Source organism: Mirounga leonina, unplaced genomic scaffold (genome assembly GCF_011800145.1).
Source record: "Mirounga leonina isolate KUSES-001 unplaced genomic scaffold, KU_Mleo_1.0 Mir_366, whole genome shotgun sequence".
NCBI lineage: Eukaryota > Metazoa > Chordata > Mammalia > Carnivora > Phocidae > Mirounga > Mirounga leonina.
Window position 1 is genome coordinate 28,787,822 of NW_023270709.1, and position 26,643 is coordinate 28,814,464.

A 26,643-nucleotide genomic window follows, 5' to 3' on the forward strand; every position below is an offset into this window, starting at 1 on the left:
ACTGCACAAAAACCATGAACCCAAGATGAGAAAACCGCCATAAAAATATTAGAAATGTCTCCAGTTTAGTGTGGGTAAGAAGCCCGTTCTTCCATTATTCATCTTACCCCAGATGGATGAGCATTTCAGGGCAGTGAGCAAAGGCAGCAAAGTAGGGAACCCTATAGCCCCTCTTCAGCTTCTCATTTCCTTTGCTGTCTTGCTGGTCTGGAAGGACAGCTAGCTGGGGGAGGGCGGTCCAAAAAGCGAGGTGGAGGGAGGGGCTTGCTAGGTCCACAATTCAAAAGTCCTGGAGAGAAGTGATCAAACTCCCGGTAATCTGGAGGCATTTCTGCATTTCTGCATTGGGGTGAAAAGTTGGTGGACCTTTTGTATCTTTTGAATTTTGTACCGTGTGCATGCCTTCGTTATCCAAGGCAAATTAAAAGAAAATAAGGACACAAATGAATTCTCAAGGATATAAAACACTCCTTTCTGCACAGAGAAATATTCTATTTTAAATTTGTAACTGTAAAAATGGTTTTGCCTCAATAAAGGAATTAGTTTTGTTTTAGAAATTGACTTTTTGATTTTGAAAAATATTGGTTCATTTACAAATAAGCTCTGAAATTTCTTTTTTTTTTTTTTAAGTTTTTATTTATTTATTTGAGAGAGAGAGCACAGAGGGAGAATGAGAGGGAGAAGCAGACTCCCCACTGAGCAGAGAGCCCGATGTGGGGCTCCATCCCAGGACCCCGAGATTATGACCTAACCAACTGAGTCACCCCAGTGCCCCACTCTGAAATTTCTTCTAACAGTAAAAAAAAAACATGAAGTATTTCATTTTGACATAGCAGTCTCTCCATTCCTCAGCATCTGAAAATTTCCATTATAAGACATCATTCGTCTTGCATTTACTATTTAAATCTAGGTTTTTTTGGTCTAGTGAGAAAAACAAGGAGAACCAAAGTAGTTAAAAAGAAAGCAACAAAGAGGGCGCCTGGGTGGCTCAGTTGGTTGGGCGACTGCCTTCAGCTCAGGTCATGATCCTGGAGTCCCTGGATCGAGTCCCTGGATCGAGTCCCTGGATCGAGTCCCTGGATCGAGTCCCTGGATCGAGTCCCGCAAGGGGCTCCCTGCTCTGCAGGGAGTCTGCTTCTCCCTCTGACCCTCCCCTCTCATGTGCTCTCTCTCATTCTCTCTCTCTCAAATAAATAAATTAATTAAAAAAGAAAGCAACAAAGAAAAAATCATCAAAAATATATTAGTTTAAAAATTATGGTACACACTACAATGTGATTCTGTCATTAAAAGGAATGTATGTACTGATTTGAAAAGACTTCCACATTATATTGTTTTGTTAGGAGCAAGTTGCAGTAGATTGTGTAGAATGAATTTTTTTTTGGTAAGAGAATAATGTACAAACGTACACACTAAAAAATATATATAGAGGACTATAACCCAAATTAGTAAGGGTGTGATGCATTGTGGGTTCCTGGGTGGTTCAGTTGGTTAAGTGTCCAACTCTTGGTTTCGGCTCAGGCCATGATCTCAGGGTCTTGAGATCGATCCTGCATTAAGCTCTGCGCTCAGTGGGGAGTCGACTTGGGATTCTCTCTTCTTCTCCCTTAGTCCCTCCCCACTCTCTCTCTCTCTCTCCCTAAAATAAATAAATAAAATCTTTTAAAAAAAATGGGTGTGATATGTCAGAAGAACTGGGAGGAGGGGATAGATTATGAGTGATGTCTACTTTCTAGGTTGTATTTTTCTGCAATACATGTTTTGTTTTTAATATAAGCGAATGCTATTTTGTACAGATAATTTAAGAATTACAAAAAGGGAGGGATTTTAGAGAGCTAGGCAAGAGACCAAAGGGTTACAAGCCAAGACCTCGAAGCATTCTCCCTCCTCAGACTTTTTTCCCCCCAAATTTAAAATTCTCATGTCTTATTGGATGATTAGCACCCTTTTCAAGACCCTCAAATCCTTTGCGGCTGCCTGTGAAAGTGGTATAATTAAACCATCAGGAGGATATTGTAAACTGTGGGAGAATCTGACTTGCTCTAAGCTGAGGAGTGAATAGGTGGAAGAAAATGTGGACAGGCTGCACTGATCCATTTGGCTAGGTACCTTTGGGTAAAGAAGCAATGGTGAGGGACAGACTCTGAGCCCTGAACCCTTGCAGGAGGGAGGACCACTGAAGTTTTGTGAGCTGATCAGCCACGGCACCCGCAGTACCCACTGGAGGCTCCTGCGATGATGGTACAAGAGGGTGTTGGCCAGGAAGGAGCTGATGGAATGATGGAAACGGGACCGAGAGGACAGTCCGGATAAGACTCCGAGCCCCCCTGCCCTTCTCCTCATCTATCTCTACAGAGGATGAAACTGAAACCGGCGAGGAAGAAAGAGACTTCTTAAAACAGAGGAATAAAGAAGCACACAGTAACGACGAGCTAGAAGCAAGAAAAAGAGAAGGAGCGCCGACATCTGATAAAGGAGAGGGATCTATTTGCACTTTGGGAAGAGACACAGGTTCTCTTTGAACAGATATGCTTTGTCGTTTTCCGACCCGATGGCAAACTCCCAGAATGGACTGCTGTGCATCCAGAGGAGGGAAAACATTAGGAACCTTGTAGGAATCATTGATTTGTGCGAATCCTTCCTCTTCTCATTCAGGTTGATGGAGAAGGAGAGATGCGTTGTTTATTTAATAGGTATCAGAATAGGTACTTAGAAGCTATTGGATACTGGGCTCTGTTATTAGGGCACAGAGTCCTTCCAGATCCTGCGAGGCAGGGGCCATGATTATGATCCCCATTTTCTGGCTGGGGAAATTGGTAAGTAAAGGTCACAGAGTCAGTGGATGATGGAGCCAGGACGGGAATCCAGGTAGACTGGAGTCTGAGTCTGAGCCCTGAGCCCTAACCCCTACACTAATGGTCTCTCTCTCTCTCCATTAAACGGCCTCTCTTGATTGGACCCAGGTCTCTGCCCGACACTTTTTTTTCCCCAAGCGGATACTTACATGGGTTTATTTCTCCTGACAACACTCCCTGTATAGGGCATTACTTTGAGAGGCCAGTGTGAAGAGTCCTAGATTATAGAGCAATCTAAGACCAGATACAGGATATGAGAACCCAAAGCATACTCAGGTAATACTATCACTGAAAAATGTGATCATGTCCAGTCACTTAAATATTAGTTCTTTTTGAATTGGTCATTTGCTTCCCAACTTTTAATTGTATTCTATTTCCTGAGGAAAGATCTTTGGAGGCAATGGACGAAAAGCTAAGCTGACCGGTCCTTTTTTTTTTTTTTTTTTTAAAGATTTTATTTATTTATTTGAAAGAGAAAGAGCATGGGGGTGGGGAAGGAGCTGAGGGGGGAGGGGCAGAGGGAGAGGGCCTAGTAGGCTTCCTGCTGAGCACCGAGCCAGCAGCAGGCTGGTCCCAGGACCCCAAGATCATGACCTGAGTCTAACTCAGACCCTTAACCGACTGAGCCACCCAGGCACCCCTGACCTGTCCTTTTAAAAAGCAACGGTTTGGGGGATTTCATTGAATACAGACACTTTTTTTTTTATTAAAAAAGAAAAGCTTTATTGTTTGTTGTTGTTGTTTGTTTTTTGTTTGTTAGTTTATTAAAGATTTTATTTATTTGACAGAGAGAGACACAGCGAGAGAGGGAACACAAGCAGGGGGAGTGGGAGAGGGAGAAGCAGGCTTCCCGCCGAGCAGAGAGCCCGATGCGGGGCTTGATCCCAGGACCCCGATCCCAGGGCCCCGGGATCATGACCTGAGCTAAAGGCAGATGCTTAATGACTGAGCCACCCAGGCAGCCCTAAAGGCTTTATTGTTTATAAAAAGGAAAAAAAAAGACAAAATATAGAAATAATTAAAAGAAGCAAAGGTACATATAATGGAAGGCCCTACATTTTGCTGTGATTTCCTGACGGATGATGGGAACTCATAGGTTTATCTAGTTTACATTTTATTGCCATTGTACAGAAATTCTTTAGTATAGACTTTTTGTGTGTGGCATAAAAGAAGTTAACCTTAAGTATTTTAACTTTTATAAGTAATGTTTATCCAGAAACATTGTCAAATGAAAACAAATCTGGACTTCGAAGGGACTTTATTCAAAAGGATAATTATAAGGAAGAAAAGGGACTTTTGCAATGGGGGAGCTCTGTGTAAGCCTCCGAAAAGTTAGAGGTTTTTTGGTTTTTTTGTTTGTTTGTTTTGTTTTCTTGTTTGTTTTATTGATTTCTTTTCATCTTTAATTACACATTTCTTGAGCACATACCATATTACAGCTCCTGGGATACAACAATAAACAAGGTAGCCATGTTCCTTGCCCTTATGGTTTTTATATTCAAGTAGAGAAGACATACAATTAAGCCAACAATTGTAATCAAAATGTATATTATAAAATTTTTCAAACACACAGAAAAGTTGAGAGACGCGTATAACGAGCATCCAACTATCCATCACTCATTTGGAGAGCAGCTGCCAGTATTTTGCGAGAGTCACTCTGATAGGAGCAGAGAGCTCCTGGTAATCAGCCTAGGTGAGATGTCTGCCCTCAGGGAGCTCACAAGCCACTGGGGGCTGGCGGGGGGCAGGACGGCGGCTGCCTCCGTCTCTCCCCGTGCGTCCTTGCCCCATCCGTATGACCTCACTTAACTCTCTCCATAAAAGCCTCGTCTCCAAATACGGTCAGACTGGGGTTAGGGCTTCAGCACATGAATTTCCAGGAGACACAATTCAGTCCATAGCAGTGTGGGGCTACTCACTCTACCACGGGACCCTACAGCGGGGGGAGAAGGGCTCAGCTGGGCCCATCCTTCCAGCCATTCCCTGACGAAGGCTTTAGGCGAATGAAGAGCAGCCCACCTGCCTGACGGCTACATTCTGATTGACAGTCGATGCCACATGGAGCAGAGGGATGGGATCAGCCCAGGAAGCCCTGGGGTGGGTGTACTTTGTTACCTGGTTGAAACAGTTATGAACAGGCAATCAGCATGTGGTTACTAATTGTGACCCTGGTGGGTAGGAGTGGCATCCTGGATAGCAAGGAAGAAATCATCCAAGGACCCAGAATACACTGGGCCTGAAGAAGATTACGTCACCTCTTTGAGCTCTGGGACCATTTCTCTCCTGTTTCCGTGCTGAACTCGAATAAACGGCTGCCCCCGCTTTCCTGGAGGGCAACCCACTCCCTCCACAACCAGCCTCTCAGAAAACTTTATGCATCTTTCCAAGATACAACAATTTCTCCCTTCTTTTAATATCTTCAGAGCTTATACTGGTAACATCTAATTGACACTGGATAAGAAATTGTCTTATATGGTAATTTCAAACTTACAGAGGTAAAATGCACATAACATATGCAAGTTTTCAATGTATAGTGTAATGAATTGTTACGTGTGTGTAGCCAACATTCAGATCATAATGAAGAACATTTTCAGCATCCCAGGGGCTCCCTCATGCTTCCCCTCCATCAATACCCATCCCCAAGAGTTACCCACAGAAAACCACTATTCCAAATTTCCAGAAATATTAATTTTACCTGCTCTTGAAATTCATATAAATAGAATCATGCACAGAACCACAATGAGATGCCACCTCACACCTGTCAGATGGCTAAAATTAACAGCACAGGAAACGGAAACGGCAGATGTTGGAGAGGATGCGGAGAAAGGGAAACCCTCCTACACTGTTGGTGGGAATGCAAGCTGGTGCGGCCACTCTGGAAAACAGTATAGAGGTTCCTGAAGAAGTTAAAAATAGAACTACCCTACTACCCAACAATTGTACTACTGGGTATTTACCCAAAGGATACAAAAATACAGATTCGATGTTTATAGCAGCAATTGTCCGCAATAGCCAAACTATGGAAAGAGCCAAGATGTCCATCAACAGATGAATGGATAAAGAAGATGTGTTGTATAGATACAATGGAATATAATGTAGCCATCAAAAGAGCGAAATCTTGCCATTTGCAACAATATGGATGGAGCTAGAAGGTATTAAACTAAGTGAAATAAGTCACTTAGAGAAAGACAAATACCATATGATTTCACTCATATATAGAATTTAAGATACAAAACATGAACATAGGGGAAGGGAAGGAAAAATAAAATAAGATAAAAACAGAGAGGGAGGTAAACCATAAGAGACTCTTAATGACAGAGACCAAACTGAGGGTTGCTGGAGGGGAGGGGACTGGAGAGATGGGATAATTGGGTGATGGGCATTAAGGAGAGCACGTGATGTGATGAGCACTGGGTATCATATGTAAGTGATGAATCACTGAATTCTACTCCTGAAACCAATATTGCGCTGTATGTTAACTAACTAGAATTTTAAAAAAAGGAAAGTCTCATCAGAAGAAAAATATTTTGTAATTGTGTGGTGAGGGCTATTAACTGGACTTACAGTGGTGATCATTTTGCAATGTATACAAATATTGAATCATTACGTTGTATACCTGAAACTAATATGTATAATGTCATATGAACTATATATCAAAAATTTTAAAAAGCCTAAAAATAAACAAATAAACAGAATCATACAATAAACACTTTTTGGTGTCTGGCTTTTTTCTTTCTTTTTTTTTACTCTTTACATTTGTAAGACTTATTCTAATCTACAGCAGTAATTCAATTTTTACTTCTGCTGCTATAGTGATTCACTATGTGACTATATCACAATTTATTTTATTACTTTGCCATTGATGGGTATTGAATTGTCTTAAGAATTTTATTCTATTATGAATAAAACTGCCCCAAACATTCTTATATATGTCTGTAGATGGACAAATGCACTCATTTCTAGGAGTAGAATTAATGGATCAAGGATAGGTATATGTTCAACTTTCTAGACATTGCCAAACAATTTTCCAAAGTGATTGTACTAATTTACATTTCCAGCAGTAATATATGAGAATTTTAATTGCTCTATGTACTCACCAACATTTGGTGTATTTGTTTTGTTTTTTTAAAATTTTGGCCATTCAGGTAGATTTGTAACGGTAACTCATTGTGGTTTTAATTTATATTTTCCTGATAATTAATGATATTGAGCATCTTTTCATATGGTTACTGAGCATTTGAATGGCCTCCTTAGTGAAGTGTGTGATCAAGTCTTTCACCCACTAAAAAAATAAGGTATTTGTCTTTTTCTTGTTGATTCTTAGTAAGGCTTTATATATTTGGAAAGAGTCCCTTGCCAGGTACATATATTGCAAATATTTTTTCCCAGTTTATGGCTTCCCTTTTAACTTTTTTAAAGATCTTTTTTGATGAGCAGTCTTTAGTTTTGATGAATTCTGCTTTATCGACTTTTTTCTTTTTGGTTACTACCACTGTTTTTGAAACCTTTGCCTACCCCAAGTTCGTTAAGATACTCTCCTTCTTCTAGAAACTTTACTTTCCTTTTCATATTTAGGAGTATGATCCATTTTGAATTATTTTTTTTGTTTAATATGTTAAAAAGAAAACCACAGTGCCAAAATGGCACCACTTAGGTTAAGGCCCCAAGTCATTAACCAAGACTTAATCCCTATCCAGACTGCAATTTCAGCCCCCAGGAATGTAAACTTCAACCAGTCAACATGGAATTTCCTGGTCAGTGCCAATAAGGTTATCTGTCACATGGGCCCTCTTCATCCCCCAAAGTCATCCACCTATTAAAACCCTTTTGTCCCCAAATGAAGGTGACTGAACCTGAAATAATCCTTTTCTGTTGATGACTTTCTTGTCCTGCCTTTAAAAACTTTCCCCTTTCTGTAGCCCCTTAGAGCTCCCCTCTACTTGCTGGATGGGATGCTGCCCAATTCATGAGTTGATTAATAAAGCCAATTAGATCTTTAAAATTTAGTCAGTTGAATTTTTGTTATTTAACAGGTGTGAGACAGGGGTCTCCATCTATTTTTTCCCAGTTGGTCCAGCACCATTTACTGAAAAGCTGGATCATAAATATGCAAATGCATATATGTCTATTCACTTCATTTTAGCACTGTGTCCTTAAAAGCAGAAAGTAAATGTGCTGATGGAAAACCAGTTCACCAAATTTACTTGTTTCTTTTAACTAATTATGACGTTTACATCAATTAATATACATTGGGGTGGTTTTAGCAGCTTTTAGAGATTTCTGTGAGGTTATAATTGACCATTAAGATCAATATTGGTCTTAATAATGGCATTTTAGGGAAGATTTAATTTGTCCTTAGCCGAGCAGAGAAAGGACAGATTGAGGGACATAAAAAGAATATATTAATGAAAGTATATTTATTATAAGAATATATCCATAAGAATCCTTTATATTTAGGCATATGTTCTTCATGAATTGCTTTTTTGTGGATGTATTTATTTACTCATTTCTTCATTAATACAACAAATACTTATTAAATAAATTCTCAAATATATATTTCATTTTTAGTTAAATCAGTGTTGAGTTCTCTTCATTATGATTTCACAATATTTTTCAGAGCCTGACTACATGATCTACCATCATTACTTTTCCCTCCTTTACAAACTTTGTTCCTCCCAGACCTAATTGCGTCCTCTGTCTGTGCTTACTTTTCTAAGTGTTTATTCCACACTCGACAGCAGCTTTCTTTTCTTTTCTTTTTTAATTCTTATGTTAATCCCCATACATTACATCATTAGTTTTTGATGTAGTGTTCCATGATTCACTGTTTGAGTATAACACCCAGTGCTCCATGCAGAACGTGCCCTCTTTTTTTTTTTTATTCTTATGTTAATCCCCATACATTACATCATTAGTTTTAGATGAAGTGTTCCATGATTCATTGTTTGTGCATAACACCCAGTGCTCCATGCAGAACGTGCCCTCCTCAATACCCACCACCAGGCTAACCCATCCTCCCACCCCCCTCCCCTCTAGAACCCTCAGTTTGTTTTGCAGAGTCCATCGTCTCTCAGGGTTCGTCTGACAGCAGCTTTCTGACCGTGTTATGGCCAAGCGCCGGGTAAGGTCAGCTCCCTTGGAGCTCAGGCTGGGGCCCCCTACTCCCGGCCGCAGTGCCTTCCACCTGCTGCTCTCGCGTGCGCACGCACCGTGGAGCTGGGCCGCACCTCTGTCCTGCAGTGCGTCCCCTATCCCCGATTTCACATCTGTTCCTTCATACTGGAATTCCATGTTTGGCGGAACAATTCCTCAGAAGCGTCCTGGGAAAGAGGACATGGGAGGCATTTTCTTTTTTTGGGGGGGGGGGGATCTTGCAAGGCCGGAAAGGCCCGCTCGCACCTCGCTGGCTGCGGGGCTGGGTGCTGAAGTCTACGGTGCACGGTTTTCTTTCACAGACGTGATCTCCGAGATCTGCTCTGTCTTCAGCGTCAGTCCGCTGTGGAGAAGTTACCATCCTGACCCTAGTCCTTTGGATGCCACGTTTTTTTCTTTTCTCTCTGGAAACTTGTAGGATCTTCACTTTATCCCTGAGGTTCTGATATGTCATGATGGGCTTTTCTCCCACACCACGCAGGGCACTTGGTGGGCCTATTTTTATCTGGAGATTTAAGGTCTTCGGTTCCGGAAAATAACCTTGGGTTATGTTTGTATCTCCTTCCCTTCATTTTCTCTTTTACTCTTCCCGGGAACCCCCGTGGCTAGATGGCACACCTTCTACCAAATACCCTTTTATGTTCTGTTGGACTCTCTCCGGCTTTCCATCTCCACCCCACACTTTCAAGGAGATTTCTGCAGCCTTATTTTGAAATTCTTAAAAAGACATTTCTGCCATCATAATATTAATTTTCAGCCTTCCCCCTTGTCTCACGAATGTTGTGTCTTCTCTTGCCTCACTGAGGACTTAATTATAATTTTTAAAAATTCAGTTTCCCGCATGCGTTTGTTTCGCCTTAGTTCTTTTCCCAGCTCCTGTCTGTTAGTTTTGGTCTTTATCCTAGAAATATTTTCACAAGCATCCGATGAGTTGTTCGTGGTTCCTGGTTGAAGTGAAGACCTGCAGACCGGCTGTAGGGCGGTGGGGGCGGAGCGAACTCGCGGCTGGAGGGTCTGCGGACGCGGGGAGACCGTGCGGTTGCGGGGCCTTCGAGGTCGGCGTCTGTCCTTTGTCGCCCGCGCACCCGGGCTCCCGCGGGAAGCACACGGAGCCGGCGGACCTGTCCTCGGGCTCCGGGACCTGCGGGGAGGGGGGCCCGGACCCGGCGGGACTCCGCAGCTCCCTGCAGCCCCCGGCCCGCTCGCCCCGCCCCCCTGCGGTCTAGACCCGCGCGCGGTGGTCTCCCAGGCTACACCCGCTCGCCCACGTCCCGGCTGAGCCCCGCGCGTTCTTCCCGAGCCGCGCTGCGGGTACACACGGGGGCTCTCCAAGGTCAGCTGGGCTCGTTCCTGCGCCCCGGGGTCCCGGCGGGGCGGGGAAGGCGGAGGGCGGGAGAGGCATCCCGAATCGCAGCCTGCGCCCGGAGCCAAGGCTCGCGAGTGCACGCGAAGCTCCGGATCCGCCAAGAAAGTGGTTCAGTTCATTCCCACTTCTCGGATGCACCGTAAGCGGTAGAAAATCCCAACGGCTCAGAGTGGCCGTTCATTCATAACAATGCAAGGTTTGCATTGCATTTGGGGAAGGCGCGCCCGCGTGTCAGGATGGCCGAGTGGTCTAAGGCGCCAGACTCAAGCTTCGCTTCCTCGCAAAGAGGGTTCTGGTCTCCGCATGGAGGCGTGGGTTCGAATCCCACTTCTGACACACTCTTTTCCCCCCGCCTCTCATCTCAACTGCATTTCTGCCGTCTTCTCTCTGCTTTTCCTTTTGCGACCTAAACAGCGGGCCTCGGTGAGGTCTGGCTCCTGCCTTCCCGCGTTTTGGTTGCAGTCCACCGGCCCTCCTTGTCCCCTGTGCCCTCTTAGTGCATCGCACGCCGTTCCCCGAGCGCGCGTGGACCCAGGGCCTGAGACCGGGGCGCCCCACGGCAGGTCCTGCCCAGCCCATCAAAAGTCCGCCTGCCCAAAGTGAAACGCGGAAGTCAGGCAAAAAGACGGGAAAGAGGAAGGTTCCACCGAGATTTGAACTCGGATCGCTGGATTCAGAGTCCAGAGTGCTAACCATTACACCATGGAACCCCGCTTGGTGGAGGTTGTCTACACGGTCCAGCTGAGATCTCTTCCTTTTTTTTTTTTTTTAAATGAGCGCTGTATAGAATACAATCGAAAATGAAGGGCCACTTTAAGCGAAAGCTCTCTTTTTCCTACTTGATTTTTTTTTTTTTTTTGGATCTACGAGGGCATTTTTTGGGGGAGGTGGGGGGGATGGAAAATCCCTGCTCTTTCCAGCCTCAAGGCGATGGAAAAGCCAAACACCGGAGTGGCAGATGGGTGGCAGGTGGTGGGAAGGAGGCGCTCACGGACCGTTTCCACCGCCCCTAATTCCCGGGTTTCTTCCCCTCGATGTCAGGGCAGCGCATGGTCCGGAGGATGTTCTTCTGGTGGTTTTGCCTTCATTTCTGACTCACGCAAAAGGCAAATTGGATTTTCATCTCACTGTTCAAAAGGGAGAAAAGAAAAATGTAACATCTCCTTTCTATAGCTTCACTTATTCAAAGCACCTGCCCACGCCTCTAGAGCAAGCTCGCAGGGTCTCGCTGCTTCCCTGCTCAGATGTCCTCACGGGCTCGGAATCTGAAGATCGGTCATCTACCCCAGAATGTCTCCAGTGCCGGACCCTCTCTCTTTCCTCTTTGACACCACAAGCCTGGTACTAATAGAAGCTTCATCGAGCGTGTTTCCTGAGGGCATAGATAAAAGGATGAGTGCCTGAATATTCGGCGGAAGAGCCCAGCCTTAGACTTTTGGGAGGGTTTCCTTTTCTTTCTCCCCATAGGCTAAATCTGACAAGGCTAAGCGGGATGACTGTTGCATCTTTTGTTTTGCTTTGTTTTTGTCCTTTCCGGGTCACAGTTCCCAGGTGGACATTCCAGTGTTCATAGGGAACCATAAATAGGGGTCCTCAGGTGTGGATGGCCAAGAGAAGACATCCTAGTGCTAGGCATACTCATTTAGGTTTCCAAAATGTTAACTTCATTAAGATAACATGATTATTTACCTAGTAACTGTAAGAACAACACATAACAAAGAGATTGTATAGAGAGCATGACTGGAAGAAATACTTAGGTATAAATGAACCTTCACTCAATCTAAATATTAAGTATTGACCATCTGTTCTCAATGTGCCTCTGGTAGTCTCCAGAGGCTGAATTGCTAAGGAATCCCTGAATCATTTTCTTTAACTCATCCATTTGCTGGATCTCCAACCAAGCAAGGCGCCAGTCACAAAATAGAATCTCAATAAACATGGTGGTGGTGGTGGTGGGGAAGCAGTGAAACTCAAAGACTTTTGGCCAGGTGACTAAAGTTCTTGTGTTTACACAGACACAAGTCTGCATTCCATGTTCACGAGTCTCCTGGCCTTAAAAGATGGTCTAATTTATCTTAGATCTATCTGAGTAATGAACCAAGTCTTTTTCCCCCAGTACGGTTGGCATCCTTTGTATTCCCATGAGCCACAACCTTATTCCTTAAAGAATAAGAAAAATGTCCACTGGTTTTAAAAGGATACCAGCACATCAAAAGCCCGTTATTTAACTATAGGCTTTCAACTCCTCTCTGAGGATAGGCAAGAAGGAAGGGGTATGAATGACTGCTTTTTCAACCTTAGCACATTTATTCCCTTGGAAAGGATAGTGGGTAAAGACCTGGAAAATGAGGCAGATGGCCAGGGGTTGGTTTATTTTTGAGGGCAGAATTCAAAAGGCTGCACCTTTTCCTTGGATTGCCCATAGGTGGTTCACAAATACTGCAGGGTGAATGCAAACAAATGAAGACCACCAAAGGGAATGACCTGGGGAGGGTGGAGAGATGCCTGGGTCCCACAATCCAGAAACAATCCGTTGTCTGGTAATCTAAACAAGAATGACTTGCAGTCACCTGGTAGCAGAGCTGAATTCAGAAAGAGCAAGTCATTGTGGCATAATCAGCAGTCTACAACCAACCTTGGCTGGAGTGTCCTGGAGAAAGGGGGCTTCAGAACACATGACCCTACATGAAACTGAAGATCTCAGGGTCTTCCTGGGGGCTCAGCTCTGTATACCCTGCTTACTTCACAAATTAGACAGCTATTCTTTCGTATATTTATTCATTGAAATTTACCCAAATTATCTATTCAGTTTTCCTGATATGGGGAAGCCAGAGAAATGTGGTTCTGTATCTGACAAAGCTTATGATGCATGAGGAAAAGCAGGCAATTAGACAAAAGTTTCCAAAAGTTATGGTAAATGCCACGTGATGGATAGAGCGATAATGGAACATGCCAACACACAGCGACAGGAATACCCAGTGAAGGGCAGACAGCAAATGAGGAAAGCCTGCGAAGGGACAGCGCTTGTGCTGAGGCCTGGGGCACTCTACTCTCCCCAGCATTTCTCCTTTGCTGTCTTTATCAGGTTGGGATTTTTAAAAATTCACTTATAAATTCACGAATCCAGTTATTTGATTTATGAAGCAAATATCCACTCATTCTAACAACTCAAGCTGAAGTGCAGAAGTGTCTCAGGTAAAATTTATAATCTCCCCCTTATCTCTCCTCGGACACTGTTACCACCGGGACTAATCTGAAGTGTGTCCTTCTATACCTTGTGCTGTTGTATTATTCGCCTACATTCTTTGTTCTGGTAACACTGTATCTAAGCTCTCATTCAGAGTCCAAGCTCACTCTCGACGGTAGAAGTTGTGTCATCTTGGGGCCATCATGCGTCTAATGCTTGTCTTCCCTACGAGGCACCAGGGCAGGGAACCTTCCTGTTGTTGCTCTCCATGTCTTCAGTGACTAATTGTAATTCTGGAGGGGGAGATCAAGGCAGGCTTCCAGGAGAAAGCGCTTCCAAGCTGAGACCTGGAGCATGAGAAGAAGCCTGGAGGGCGGAGAGAAGTGCTTGGAGCAGGAACAGAGGGAGCCCAAGAGCGCGCGCAGTCGCGGCGGTTCCGATCAACGCCGGGAAGGGTCAGAACCGGAAACCAAAGGCAGCGGGCATGCCCAGAACAGCGGATTCGGGGAGACTGACCGCTCTTCCTTCGTCCATCGTTTATTGAATAATAAGTAAGTGCTGCTGTATCTGCAGGGCCTAGGAAAGCCCCTGGCACATAGAAGAGGATGAATAAATATTTTCTAAAATAAATGAGTGTATTAAATGAAGGTCTGTTACATGTTGGATACTTCTGGGTGGTAAAAATACAGGGATGGAGGGAATCACCATCACACACAGTAGGTGCTCATTGGCTTTTTGTTGATTGAAGACCCACCGTGTGTTGGGGGCGGTGTGAATGGGCGCTCTCCGTGGCCCCCGCGAAGACAGAGGGTGTAGAGGAGGGGCCCCTGCCTGGACTTGGAGCCTGTGGGTATCTGCCCACGCTGTGAGTGAGAAAGGGACGTGTACGCAGCCAGAGAGCCGTAAAAAACGTTCTGGCAGCGGTGGGATTCGAACCCACGCCCCCGAAGAGACTGGAGCCTTAATCCAGCGCCTTAGACCGCTCGGCCACGCTACCGCCTGAGCGCCGCGGGCCGCCTGCGCTTCTCCGACTGAAGTCGCGCGTCTCCCGCCCCCGCTCGCGTGCCCGCGCCGCTCCCAGCCCCCCCTTCGCGCGGGGACCCCGGCCCGCTCGACCCCCACTCGGCCTCCTCGCGGCTCCAGGCTGGCCCCGAACCGGGCGCCGCGCGCGGAGGCCCCCCGCCCGGCCGGTCACCAGCGCTGCAGCGAAGGTGCGGCTGCAGATGGGCTGGGACGGCGGGAAGTGAGCCCCCCGACTCCAGGAGCGAGCAAGTCCGGCCGTTCGGGGCGAGCCCGGGAGCTGCTAAGGGGCAGCAGAAGCCAAGGAGGAATCCCGCGGACCGCGGGCGGAGGCAAGAGCGCGCCCGCCGCCCCTGCGCCCCGCGCTCGCGAAGGCCCAGGCGCCTGCGGGTGGGCGGCGGCGGGGCTCCGGCTCAGCCCGGCTCGGGCGCGCGCGCGGCCGCGTCTCCGCGGGGAGGGCCGCGAGGGGCCGGGCCGGGCGCCCTGCCCCGCGCAGCGCTCGCCCCCAAGCCGTGCGCAGCTTGGCGCGGATGTTGCGGAGCCCCGGTTCGCGGAGCGCGAGACGACTAGGTCGTGGGGAGATGTTGGTAGGTGTTTCGTGCGAGCGCGAGCGGCAGGTGCCTCCTTAGCGCAGTAGGCAGCGCGTCAGTCTCATAATCTGAAGGTCCTGAGTTCGAACCTCAGAGGGGGCACAGCCTTCTTTTCGCTTTCAATCTTGACAAATCTTCGTTCTTTCTCTTTTTACGCCAAAAAGTGTACAGTGTATCTTGTTTTAAATCTAGGAAATCGCTTGATAAGACTGACGGGCAATGCGCTGTTGTTCAACAGAACCATGTAATGTTCAGTTACAAAATAGTGATTTTCCGCTAAGCATTCAATACTCCAAAGTCTTCTGGTTCTTTCTTATACCAGTTGCAGACACAGCTAGATCTTCAAAACGCCTTTCAGATAGGCTTGACAATCATTTTTGTTACAAAAACACCAGGGTCAGGACCTTACTGGCTCAGGGGCGCTGAGAGGAGGGGCCGACAGAAGGCTGTTTGGGGGTGGGGAGGGTGCAGGATGGTGTGCAATACATTTTTATTATTACTGCTTGGGCATCTCTTACCATTCTTCTGGAATTGCTTACCACCAGATCACCAATGACATCCTATGTGAAAAAAAAAAATGATCCCCTCTCAGTCTCATTGCATTGTCCCTCTTTTCCTGCGCCTAGTACTGTTTACTGGACTCTAAGTCACCAGAGAGAAACAGGAAGTGATATTTAGAGTCAAGATAAACACCATCTCAAACAAAAGTGAACATGATGGATATTTAATATCTTGCTCTTAACATCTCAGCTTATGGAGTAGGAATTTACTCAGTAAGGTATTTACTGAGAACTGAGTATAGGCAGGGCACTAATCAAAGCTGTGTCCTTCCCTCTGAATCTATTCCCTCTCAGCTTTAAATCCATCCTTGCATACTCTATGCTGTAGTGTGTGGGCTGGGCATCCACCAATTACATTTCCCAAAGCTTTGCCCTGGGGCTTGAATGCAATCAGTTGAACCACATTTTGGAATCCTGGGCCTAGGACGTGCTCTGCACCATTGTCCTCCCACCACACGGTCCCTAGGCCAAATCTGTGTGGCCTTCTACTTCACAGTGGCCTACTCTGTTTTCCTATCATGTCTTGCCCCATTCTGGCCCATTCTGTATGTGAGACCAGCATAGTCTCTCCAAGATCATCTCTGATCATGTTGTTTCTCTCTGCTTAAAGTCCCCAGTGACTTTGCATTGCCTCAAGGGTGAGGTCTCCACTCCACACACCTGGCCACAATAACTTCAGAACCTGTCGGTCTCTGCTAGGCCCCTGCCTTCCTGTCCCCCTCCCTGCCATCAACTCTGTCCCTAGCCTTCTGCCTGCCAGCACCTGGGGCCTGCCTTCAGCACTCTGAAGGTGCTGTGCTCTCTGCTTTCCTGGGAATGCTGGAGCCACATTTTGCTCCAATTTATTATACCAAGCCTTCAAATCTCAGTTTAAAATAACACTTCCTGGGAGAAGTCTCCTCACCCCCTTGAAGAGATCACCTCCCTTTACAATCCACGCTATTGGAGGTGTGTGTGTGTGTGTATGGGGGGGAGGGGGGTTGGGGCACTATTTATAGTGTGCATATTTTTTTTCTTAATTTTCTACCTCAGTTCTCCCTTTATCCTGATTTAAATCTATTAACTTTTTCCATTTTATCTTATTATAGTATAGTTGTGAAGACCACCTCAAATCTGCCTTTAATGGTGGCATGAATAAATGCATAATTAGAAATGAACCACATGACAATCATTGTGTTAAAACAAGGATGTAAGTTACTTTTCCCCAGTGACCTGGGGGCAGAAGTTGTCTGGAGCCATATTCAAAAGGGCAAGGGATGGAGTTGGGAATAAGGAAAAGGAACACAAACAGAATTTAAAAAGAGAGACATTAAAAATATTAATAATGATAGAATAAAAAGAAAGATATTTGCATTCTGGACATACACTTTTTTTTCACACTAGGACACAGAGGAAACCTCCCACAGTGTGGTGCCCAGGTAGCTCAGTCGGTAGAGCATCAGACTTTTAATCTGAGGGTCCAGGGTTCAAGTCCCTGTTTGGGCACATTTCTTGGTTTTTCAGCATCTAACTCTGACTACACCTTTGGAAAGTTGTCTGTTTTATGCAGAAATGGGACAGGGACAAATTACCTAGGTTGCAACACCAACAGAAAACCTTTAAGGTTAAGTATGTCTAGCCCACAAAATGGGTAAGTAAGTGAAGAAAGATAGTAGTGAATAGGTGGGAGCTTTAGAGTAAGATGGCCCAAATCTCTGTGAAGAGAACTAAATGTGCATAGTCCCAGAGTCATAATTTTTGCCTTTGATCTCATTTAACTAAAACAAATTAGGCCAGAGTGAAGTTATTACCCCCCCTTTGTAAAGGACGTGGTTGGCCATTTCTAGAATTCCCTGAGTGAAGCACAAGAACTCTACTCAAGAGCTGGTTGGTAAATGACTGGCTGTGGAGGCTTTTTTGGACATTCAAGTTCAATAAGGGTGACAAGGATAAAAATTAAATAGAACTAAAAACTCTCATCTAACCTTGCATTGTACAATACCTTATAAAGGTATCGTAACCTTCTTTCGGAAAGGAGCATGCTATGCTCAGAACTCCGTGTTTCCGGAGTCTGCCCAGGGCCAACCACATGGACCAACACAACTTTTAAATCAGCTTGGCTTCATTTTTGGTGGTGAATGCACCAGACCATTGTTGCTTGATAGTATAGTCACTGATATTTTATTACTTCTGGTACTCCTATCACAGATGCATAGATTTGATTTCCACTGTAGAGTTTATTTTACATAGGTGAGAATATGCTAATCAACCACGAATATGGCTATAATATATTCACATTCTGGCTTGGAATGTCTCTGACATTTGGTTACTGTGTGTCAGTCCTGCAAGCCTGAAAAACTCTGGGATAAATTAAAAAATAGTTTCTGTTTCTACAAAGGAGAGGGACAGATTCTGACTAGTGATGGCTCCGACCAGGATCAAGCATTCTCTAAACAACTGCCTGACTAGCCCATCCAGTTCTTTGGCCTCTCCCGAATCTTTTCGTGCATCTCTTAAACGGTGGCAGATGCAGGCTTCTGGAACCAGAGGCCGAGGGTCCAGCAGACACTAAGATGAGCCGTGTTATATGCCTTCTTGAGTCTGCATCAGAATGAACTGTTGACAGAGCTCTCCTGAAATACAAATTCTCAGGTCCAGCATTTTGCAGGAGCAGTCCAAGTATTGCCCTCTCTTTTTCCAGCACTGACTGAATCAGAGAGGTATGGCCTGCAGGGTGAATTTCAGTAGGTGTGTCTCCTGTGGGGACTATTGCAAAAATCCAGATTTGAGATGTTCATTGCCTTGAGTAAGAGTGATAAGGAATACGGAAGAAAAAGATTTACTATGCTAATGAATTCATTGATTTAGTTGACAAGTGTTCATTGTCAGATGCTGAGTTAGGCACTGGGAATACGGGAGTGGATAAAACAGACCAGTGATGACTTTCACATAATATACAGTCTAAGCAGGTGGATGGGTAATAGACAATAAGGGTGTTAAATAAAAGGACAAGGCAACTCATATAGTAATAAGTGCTATGAAGACAATAAAACAGGTGCAGCGATGTAGAGGGAGTTCGGTGGCTGAGTATTAATTTCCTAACCCTGCCTTAACAAATTGCCACAAGCTGGAAGTCCAAAATCGGGGTATTGACAGGGCTGTGCTCCCTCCGAAGGTTCCAGGGAAGAATCCTTCCCCGCCTCTTCCAGCTTCTGGTGGGAATCCTTGCACACGTGTTTTCGTGGATCACTGACCAGTGCAGTGGGATGGGAACTAGTTAGAACCAGATTATACAGGGAGGCCAGGGCAAGCAGATAGCATGCATGTAAGAAGAGGAAGCTACAGGACTTGCTGAGAAAATTCAATATCAGGTTTTCACTTATCTGTCCACTGGTTTTTTCAGTAAATTAAGTTGAATCAATCGAGGGATGGCCTCCCAAGAAGGAATCAAAATGAGAGGAACTTGGGCAAAAGAGCTTGTTCATTGGAAAGAGACGAAGTCATTGCACGTGTAGAACTAAAGAAGAATCTCCGTATGTACGTATCTACCCATCAGGCGGAAGAAAGTTGAGACTTAGCCTCCCTGGCAGCATAACGTCAAGGAGGGGCGTTATTTCCTGACCGAGTCCGCGCAAAACGGAACTGCCCCCTCTGAGGTTCGAACTCAGGACCTTCAGATTATGAGACTGACGCGCTGCCTACTGCGCTAAGGAGGCAGGTGACGAAAGGCCCTCAGCACATGATTTTAACAGTGACAGTGGGTTTTACTTCGCTTCGACTTAGCTCTGCCCCGGGTTACTCTCCCCCTACCCTTCGGAAATGCTCTCCGGCAACAACAGCTTCCCAAACCCGGGTCAGATGGACAAAGTAGCCGTGGATGCTCCTGCCTTCGCTCCGCTTCCTCCGAGCTACGACCCCACCCCCGCCACCAGGAGGAGACTTCCCAGATGCCCGCCCAGGCCTGCACTGCGCGGGCCCCCGCGTCCGACTGCTTGCGCATCAGCAGCCCACGCGCTCGCGTGCGACCGTCTTGCACAACACGCACAGGTTCCTCCTGAGGCCTGCTGCCGTCCGCGCCAGGGGACAGCCCCAAGTCCGGGGGCCGCAGGCGTCCGGCCCGGGCACCCGCGGGACGGCACACGGTCCGGAGCGGGAGGCGTCCGGAGCGCACGTCGAGGCGTGCCAGCGCCCGGGCGGGGGTGCGGCACGGGAGGAGGGCCGCCGGGGTGTCCACCTGCCCGGAGACCGCTTCGCGTCGGAGCTCAACGCGCAGCGTTGCCACACCCTGGACAGCCTCACCCCTCCAGCCGCCCCGGGGCTGGAGGCGCGGCGGCGCCCAGGTCAAGCGCAGCTGCGCGCGTCCTCCCGCTTCGGCACCTGCCGCCCTGACCCGCGCGCGTCCCGCGAGCCGCGCTCTGTGGCTCGCGGGGGCGCGCGCTCAGGGCGGAGGCCCTCGGTGACTTCGCTGTGCCAACGAAGCGTGTCGGTAGCAACGTGCTTCTGCCTGGAGATGAACTGTTGGCTTGAGTTCACACGGTGCTAGTTTAAGGACCTGGAATGACGCGTAGCTGACGCACGATGGGACATTAGTCTGGGGTGCTGGACAAGTCGGGACCCAGGCTGTGCTCGCATCGCGCCGTGCGGCGCTGTTACGGGGCCCCGGCCCTGTTCCCTGCGCGGCGAACCTTTCAGCCCCCTGGCTTGTTCATTCCAGTGCTGGTCCATTGTTAACCTCGTGAGCAGCGTGACCACCTTGTCTAAGGCTTTAGATAGTGAAAATGAGAATGGTTGCCACAGGAACGCCAGCAAATGACACCAACACTCAGCTGAAAATAGCATTGGGTCTAATACTAGGAAAAAAACAAAAAACAAAAAACCCCCACGCATTATCTTATTGATTGCTCTATTTCCTGATTCAGAGGTTGGGTGGACAAACAAAACGGGGCATTTCCATACCGAGTATTGGCCCCTTGCAGCGAGGAGCTGATTCCAGCAGATGACCTTGCTTTCTACACTATGGTGTCAACTTAAGTCGTGTGTAAAAACACGGCAGCAACAACAAAAAATCCCCCCTAGCTCCTGCCTACTTTTACTTGAAGCATAGCATCCAGAACCTTCTTCCTGATCAGTATGCAGCTTTAATGAGACTACCAGATACATAAAACAAATGATTGCTGGTATCTTGTTCAAATACAAACTGGACCTTGCTTGCCTATCTGCATATTCGGCAGAAAGTGCAAATGTAAATTTTGGCAAATTCCATTTAGCCTATAAACTTTTTACCAAAGAAAATGAAAAGACATTATCTGGTGAATGTTCCATGCATCTTGTAGGCAACACTGCTAAAAAAAAAAAAAAAAAAGTGGTTTGTTTACTCATGATTTTGAGGCCATCATGGTTTATTGAGCTTTACGGTCACTGTTTAGTTTCTTCAAAATGCACAGAAGCACTTAATGAGATTTCTGACTTTATAAAAATGGAAGGAGATAGCCTTCTTAGGCGTGCATCTCCATGACGGCTGTGTCGTTGTAGGAAAAATGTTAAAACGTTGGCCTTCTGTAAAACCTTTACTTCTGAAGTGTGGGATAAAAAGAATGTCTTCTCTAATTTGGAAACACTTTGAGGATGAGAATGGCAAAAAGGACCACAGCCAAACAGAAATTTGTATGCTCTTTCTCCAATGTTGTTTGGTGGTATGTGATGTAGATTGTGACAAAGGCTTACACACACAAGACTCATTTTTTGGTGGAAGCAAGACTGCTTCAGAAAGAAAAAGAATGGTCACAGGGAAGGACAGCCAAGCATCAAGTGAAACAGGACTTCCTTAATTTCTTTCCTAAAAGTATAACTTACTTAAAATCCATGTTTTATTTCACAAGTTCAAATTCCTGCTGTGCTTTTATCAACATGAGGAGAACTGGAGAAGGAGCAGGTCTGTGGGCTGGAGAGGAGATCAAGGCATCTGTGAACATGTTCATGCTTTTTGATATTCAGTGGAGATGTCAGTCACATCACTGGCTGTGCTCACTGGGAAATGGGGTTGGAGGGTACTTACAATCACGTGATCGGTGAGCTTGGGCAGGCAGAGGGTGCACATACAGAATATATGAGGACTCAGGTTAGAGTCCTGGAGAACTCCAAAATTTAGACGTTGGGAAGAGGAGGAGATAAAGAAGGGACTACATTGAAGTAGAAAGAAAACTGAGAGGGTGTGGTGTTCCAGAAGCCAAGTGGTGAATGTGCTTCCATAAAGAGGAAATATCAACTGGGCCAAATGCTCCTGAGAAGTAGAGCAAACTGAAGACTGAGAATTGACCACCGATTTCTCAAGATGGAGTCTGCTAGGACTTGACCAGTTTTCCATGGAGGGGAGGCTGAAGTTTGGTTTAGAGTGGGTTAAAGAGAGGAGCACAGTTAGGGGGATTCTCTTCCTCTGTAGACACTCAGGTTTTAGAGAAAGTGGTGGTGTGTTTGATTTGACCAGGGGTTGGGAGTGGGACAAAGGACATGAAGGCTATCCAAGTTAGTAATGCTGGTGATTACCCATGAAATCTAGGTTGCATAAGGAAGGAGGTAAAAAGGTGAGGAGGAAAGAGATGCATTAAAAAATTTGCCAGGAGGCAAGAGAAATTGAGCTAAAAAGACGAGAAGTGGTCAGTATAAGATATGCTTGAAATGTGCATCTTGGGTGGGTACTGGAAATTTAAATTAAGTGTAAGGTCAAAGGTTGTGTATTTTTCAAATTGCAGGTTGTGATGCCTTTGTGCGTCATGAAATCAATGGATAGGAACTAGAATTTCAATTTAGATGAAAGAGAATTGAGTGCAAAATGTCAGCATGCATTACAAGTAAATAAGGGTTGTGATGTGAATGGTATTTCTAATTATGGATCCCACTAGAAAAAGTTTGAGAAACATCAGGGTAGGAAGGGAAAGGAAATAATCTTTTTTTTTTTTTGGAAATAATCTTTAGAAATGAAAAGCCTAGGGGGAGGTGGGGTGAGATGGGCAGCAAGGGCTGAGAGAACCCACATCCCACTTGCACATCTGGACCCCATTTGCTCAACAAGGTTTGGAAGGCTCTGTGGTGTCCCCTCTGCAGGCGAGGGAAAGGAAGACAGTGTGGTAGGATTTTTTTCTCACAAGTTTCATATATACCTAGAGAAGGTGAGAAGTCAAGCTCCTGACAGAGTAATGCGGGCAAATTTACTGAAACTGATTTTTAAGCAAGAAGAAACCACAGTTCTCAGATTAAGGGAAGTGTTAAGATTTCTTTCCTTTTGACCAGAAGACTAGCCTAGATTTTATCCTGAAGTATTTTCCTGTTAGCATCTTCTTATCCTTTTTTTCTCCTCCTTTTTCTTCTCAATCTCCTACCCTGTCCTCCTCACCTGCTGAGACCCTCAATTCTGAGCCAATTCTCAAGTGTGTTTAGGAGGTGATTCCCAGCAACATGTCCTCATCAGCTCTGTTGGCTTCTTTTTATTCACCTCTGGACCCCATCTTGCTGACCCTGGGGTCTCCACCTGCCCGCGTGCAATGGCCTTTCTTCGTCTGCACGGACTCAGGCCTGTTTTCACTGTTTTCTCCCTGGTTTTCAAATCTCGCTTCTTCACAAGAAAAGCATCCCCTCAGAGAAGACCGGCTCCTCTCCTGAATGGCATCATCCCCTTCCTGCTCTCCTCAGCCCCCCGCTCTGTCTTACTTGCCACATTCTACCAGTGACAGAGTCCTGGGAGGTCTCCCTCTTCTGTACTCCCTGGGTCTGCCTTCTTTCTCCTGCTGCCAGGTCTGTGTCTTTCTTGCTCCTCCTCCCCGGCGTCTTTCCTCCAGGCCGCCAACAGCCTCCAGTCTGGCTTCTTGGCTTCTATTCTTGCGTGTCCTGTGCCATTTCCCACGGGAGGTGCCCTGCAACACACCGGAGGAGCAGGTGAAGAGGGGCTGAGGTCGGGCCTGAGCCCTGAGAGCCGAGCCGCGAGTCACAGAAGACAGGTGGCCTTTTCCCTTTCTGGTACTTCATCAGGCCTGAGGGCTGCCCTTCTGGAATTCATCCGCCAGAGTGGGTCATTATTACATGATTTGCACAGAGGCACGCCGTGTGCTGGCCGTGGGCGCCCTTGCACAGTCCTGGCACGACAAGCTTGCCGCAGTACCAGCCACGCTGACCCCCTGGTTCAGAGGGACCCGTCTCTGGCTCCCCGGGGGCTCTGAGGTCGAGTTCAAAGTCTTGAGCATTGTCAGGATACAGCTCTCAATGTGTTGTTCTTCCGATGTACTACAATGTAACACACAGTTCCAAAGCAGAGTGGCTTGCGGTGGGCAGAGTAATGCCCCCCACAGACACCCACTAATTCCTGGAACCTGTGAATGGTACATGGTAGAAGGGGCTTTGCCGACGGGATTAAGGTTAAGGACCGTGAGACGGGGAGGTGATCCTAATCACAAGTGGCAGGGGAAGCACAGAGTAGGTCAGAGAGGTGTGACTTAGGAAGGCCCACCACTGATGGGCCCCCAGCAGCCTGTTCGAGCTGGGACTGGCCATCAGCTTACAGCCAGCAGAAAACTAAGACCTGGGTTTTGAAAGCTTCCCAGAAAGGAATGCCGCCTGCCGACGCCTTGATTTCAGCGTGGTAAGACCACACCAGACTTCAGACCTACAGAACTCGAAGCTAATCAGTTTGTGTCACTTAAAACCAGTAAGTTTGTGGTAATGAGGCTATGATTGTTTAAAAGCCATTTTAGTGTCTTTCTTAATTCTGTGGGCTCACGTGGGCAATTCTGTTTCCCGGGGTGACAGCAAGAACTCCACGCCTTCAGGGCTTGACAGGGCTGGGACGCCTCAGGTAACGGCTGATGCTTGTGATCTCCCCGAGCTGCTGCCCGGGGTGCGCTGGCCTCTCCACGGGGCTTGGTTTTCTCACAGTCTGGTCACGGTTCTCAGACGGAGCTGCCCAAGATCGAGCATTCCAAGAAACTGAGTTAGAAGCTGCAAAGGTTCTTATGACTCAGGCCTGGAACTGTTGCCCGGTGCACTGGGAGACCCTGGGCCCTGGCGCCTCAACCCAGCCTGTCCCAAAGAAGTCGCCAAGACTCTCGGTCTCCTCAGAAAGAATTCAAGGACAGACACAGCCCAGCGGACGGCGGGTTCAAGCAGGAACGTTTATTAAAGCAAAGTACCCTCTGGAGACGTGAGAGCCGGCAGCTCAAGGGAGACGCACTGGGGTTGGGCTTCTATCTTTCATTGACAGGTGTTCACGAGGGGGTGGGATATTCATCACTGGAGACAGATTTCTTGGAAACAAGGTTACGTGCTTTTTTTCTAGTTACTGCTCCCCCCCCCGCCCCATTCGGTTAGGGGTTTCTTGTCTGGCACGCTTAGGGAGGAGATGTTAGTATGTTAATGTAGCACAATGACGGGATAACGTGAACTGTGGCCCACCTGTCAGCCATCTTGGGCCTTTCTGGGCTAATCCAGTTTCTCGTGGCTTTGCTGTGGATGCTGCCAGGACAGGCCTCTGACCTTCCCCACAGCCGGCCATGGCCGCCTCCTTGCCGGCCTCCGGGCATCCCGTTAGAGCCTCACTAACTGCCCACCCTGACAGAACTGTCACAGGGTCCTTTCAATGACATTCCGTTAGGTCAGCCCAGATCCACTGGGACTGGGCCACGGGGCGATCACTGACAGACATGCGACATTCGGGTCAGTCTTCGGAGACCGGCTGTTACACGGGTAAGTCTTCTTTCTCTCAGCCTGTGAACCGTTGACTCTCTGCTCGGCTCTAGTTAAACTAATAACTAGTGGTTTTCAAGGTTGGTTTCCCTGGCAACTGTCTCCTTCCTCAGGGGACCTAGAGCCTTCCAAAAGTCGCCTCATTAACATAACAAAAGGCACCTCCGCCGTTCTCCTCACTTAGGAAATTCCAAGGGCTGTTGGAGCTCTGCCAGCTACAGCGCAAAGACTGAATATGTATTTATTATTGTTAAAAATAAAAACACAGGTCCCAAATGACATCACTTAGGCGGAGTCACCAAACCCGACTGCAGTTTCAACCTCTCCCAGGAATGAAAGTCTTAATGGGTCAGTGGGGAGTTTTCTGATCTGCACCAAACAGATGATCTGTCACGTGGGCCTTCTCCCTCGCAGGAAGGAAGGCAAGGTGTTCCACCTGTTACCACCCTCCCGCCCCTTCTCCTATGGGAAGGCTAACTTCTTCTGTGGGGAGATGGGCGGGTGTCCATCAGGCAGGTTGCCTCACCAGTGCTGATCAGGCGATTCCCAATTGATTGGTTTAAGATTCCATTTCTGGGAGAGCCAAGACCGTCCTTAAGTCTTGGTTTGGTGACTTGGGGCTTAGGGTAAGTGACTCCATTTTGGGCCTGTTGTCTTTGTTTTTTTAAACACTATCCTGGGCGCCTGGGCGGCTCAGTTGGTTAAGCGACTGCCTTCGGCTCAGGTCATGATCCTGGAGTCCCGGGATCGAGTCCCGCATCGGGCTCCCTGCTCGGCGGGGAGTCTGCTTCTGCCTCTGACCCTCCCCCCTCTCATGTGTTCTCTCTGTCTCAAATAAATAAATAAAATCTTAAAACAAAACACTATCCTACGCTTGACCTTTAGGTTTTGCCTGCAGGGAAGGGTGGTGTAGTCAGCTGGGGCTGGAAGAAACTCCTCTTACTAGCCTGTTATCCTGGGGATTTCTCCACTCTGCCCTGGGCCTTTCCCAAAGCAGGAAGACTGTGTCCCATTTTGTAAACGGTGCTGCGTAACCATCGCATTGTGTGACAACTACACAATCCGAGACATATTTGCAACACGTCTGAACTTCAAGTTTTTTCAGGGACTTCTCACACAAAAACCTGTGCTCGAATGTTCTTTTTAGATTGGACAAAAGACCTACAGAGATATTTCACCAAAGAAGATACACAGATGGTAAATA

At 46.8% G+C, this 26,643-nt stretch overlaps 6 non-coding genes across 6 annotated transcripts; 3 read left to right on the forward strand and 3 right to left on the reverse strand.

The window, feature by feature from the left end:
• Positions 1 to 10,604: 10,604 nt before the first annotated feature.
• TRNAL-CAA lies at positions 10,605 to 10,710 on the forward strand. Its single transcript has 2 exons — positions 10,605 to 10,642; positions 10,665 to 10,710. It is a non-coding gene; the product is annotated as a tRNA-Leu (tRNA).
• Positions 10,711 to 11,012: 302 nt separating this feature from the next.
• TRNAQ-CUG lies at positions 11,013 to 11,084 on the reverse strand. Its single transcript has one exon. It is a non-coding gene; the product is annotated as a tRNA-Gln (tRNA).
• A 3,392-nt stretch (positions 11,085 to 14,476) lies between these two features.
• TRNAL-AAG lies at positions 14,477 to 14,558 on the reverse strand. The gene has a single exon. It is a non-coding gene; the product is annotated as a tRNA-Leu (tRNA).
• Positions 14,559 to 15,200: 642 nt separating this feature from the next.
• On the forward strand, positions 15,201 to 15,273 carry TRNAM-CAU. The gene has a single exon. It is a non-coding gene; the product is annotated as a tRNA-Met (tRNA).
• Positions 15,274 to 17,143: 1,870 nt separating this feature from the next.
• Positions 17,144 to 17,216, forward strand: TRNAK-UUU. Its single transcript has one exon. It is a non-coding gene; the product is annotated as a tRNA-Lys (tRNA).
• A 2,137-nt stretch (positions 17,217 to 19,353) lies between these two features.
• On the reverse strand, positions 19,354 to 19,426 carry TRNAM-CAU. The gene has a single exon. It is a non-coding gene; the product is annotated as a tRNA-Met (tRNA).
• Between the last annotated feature and the right edge of the window lie 7,217 nt (positions 19,427 to 26,643).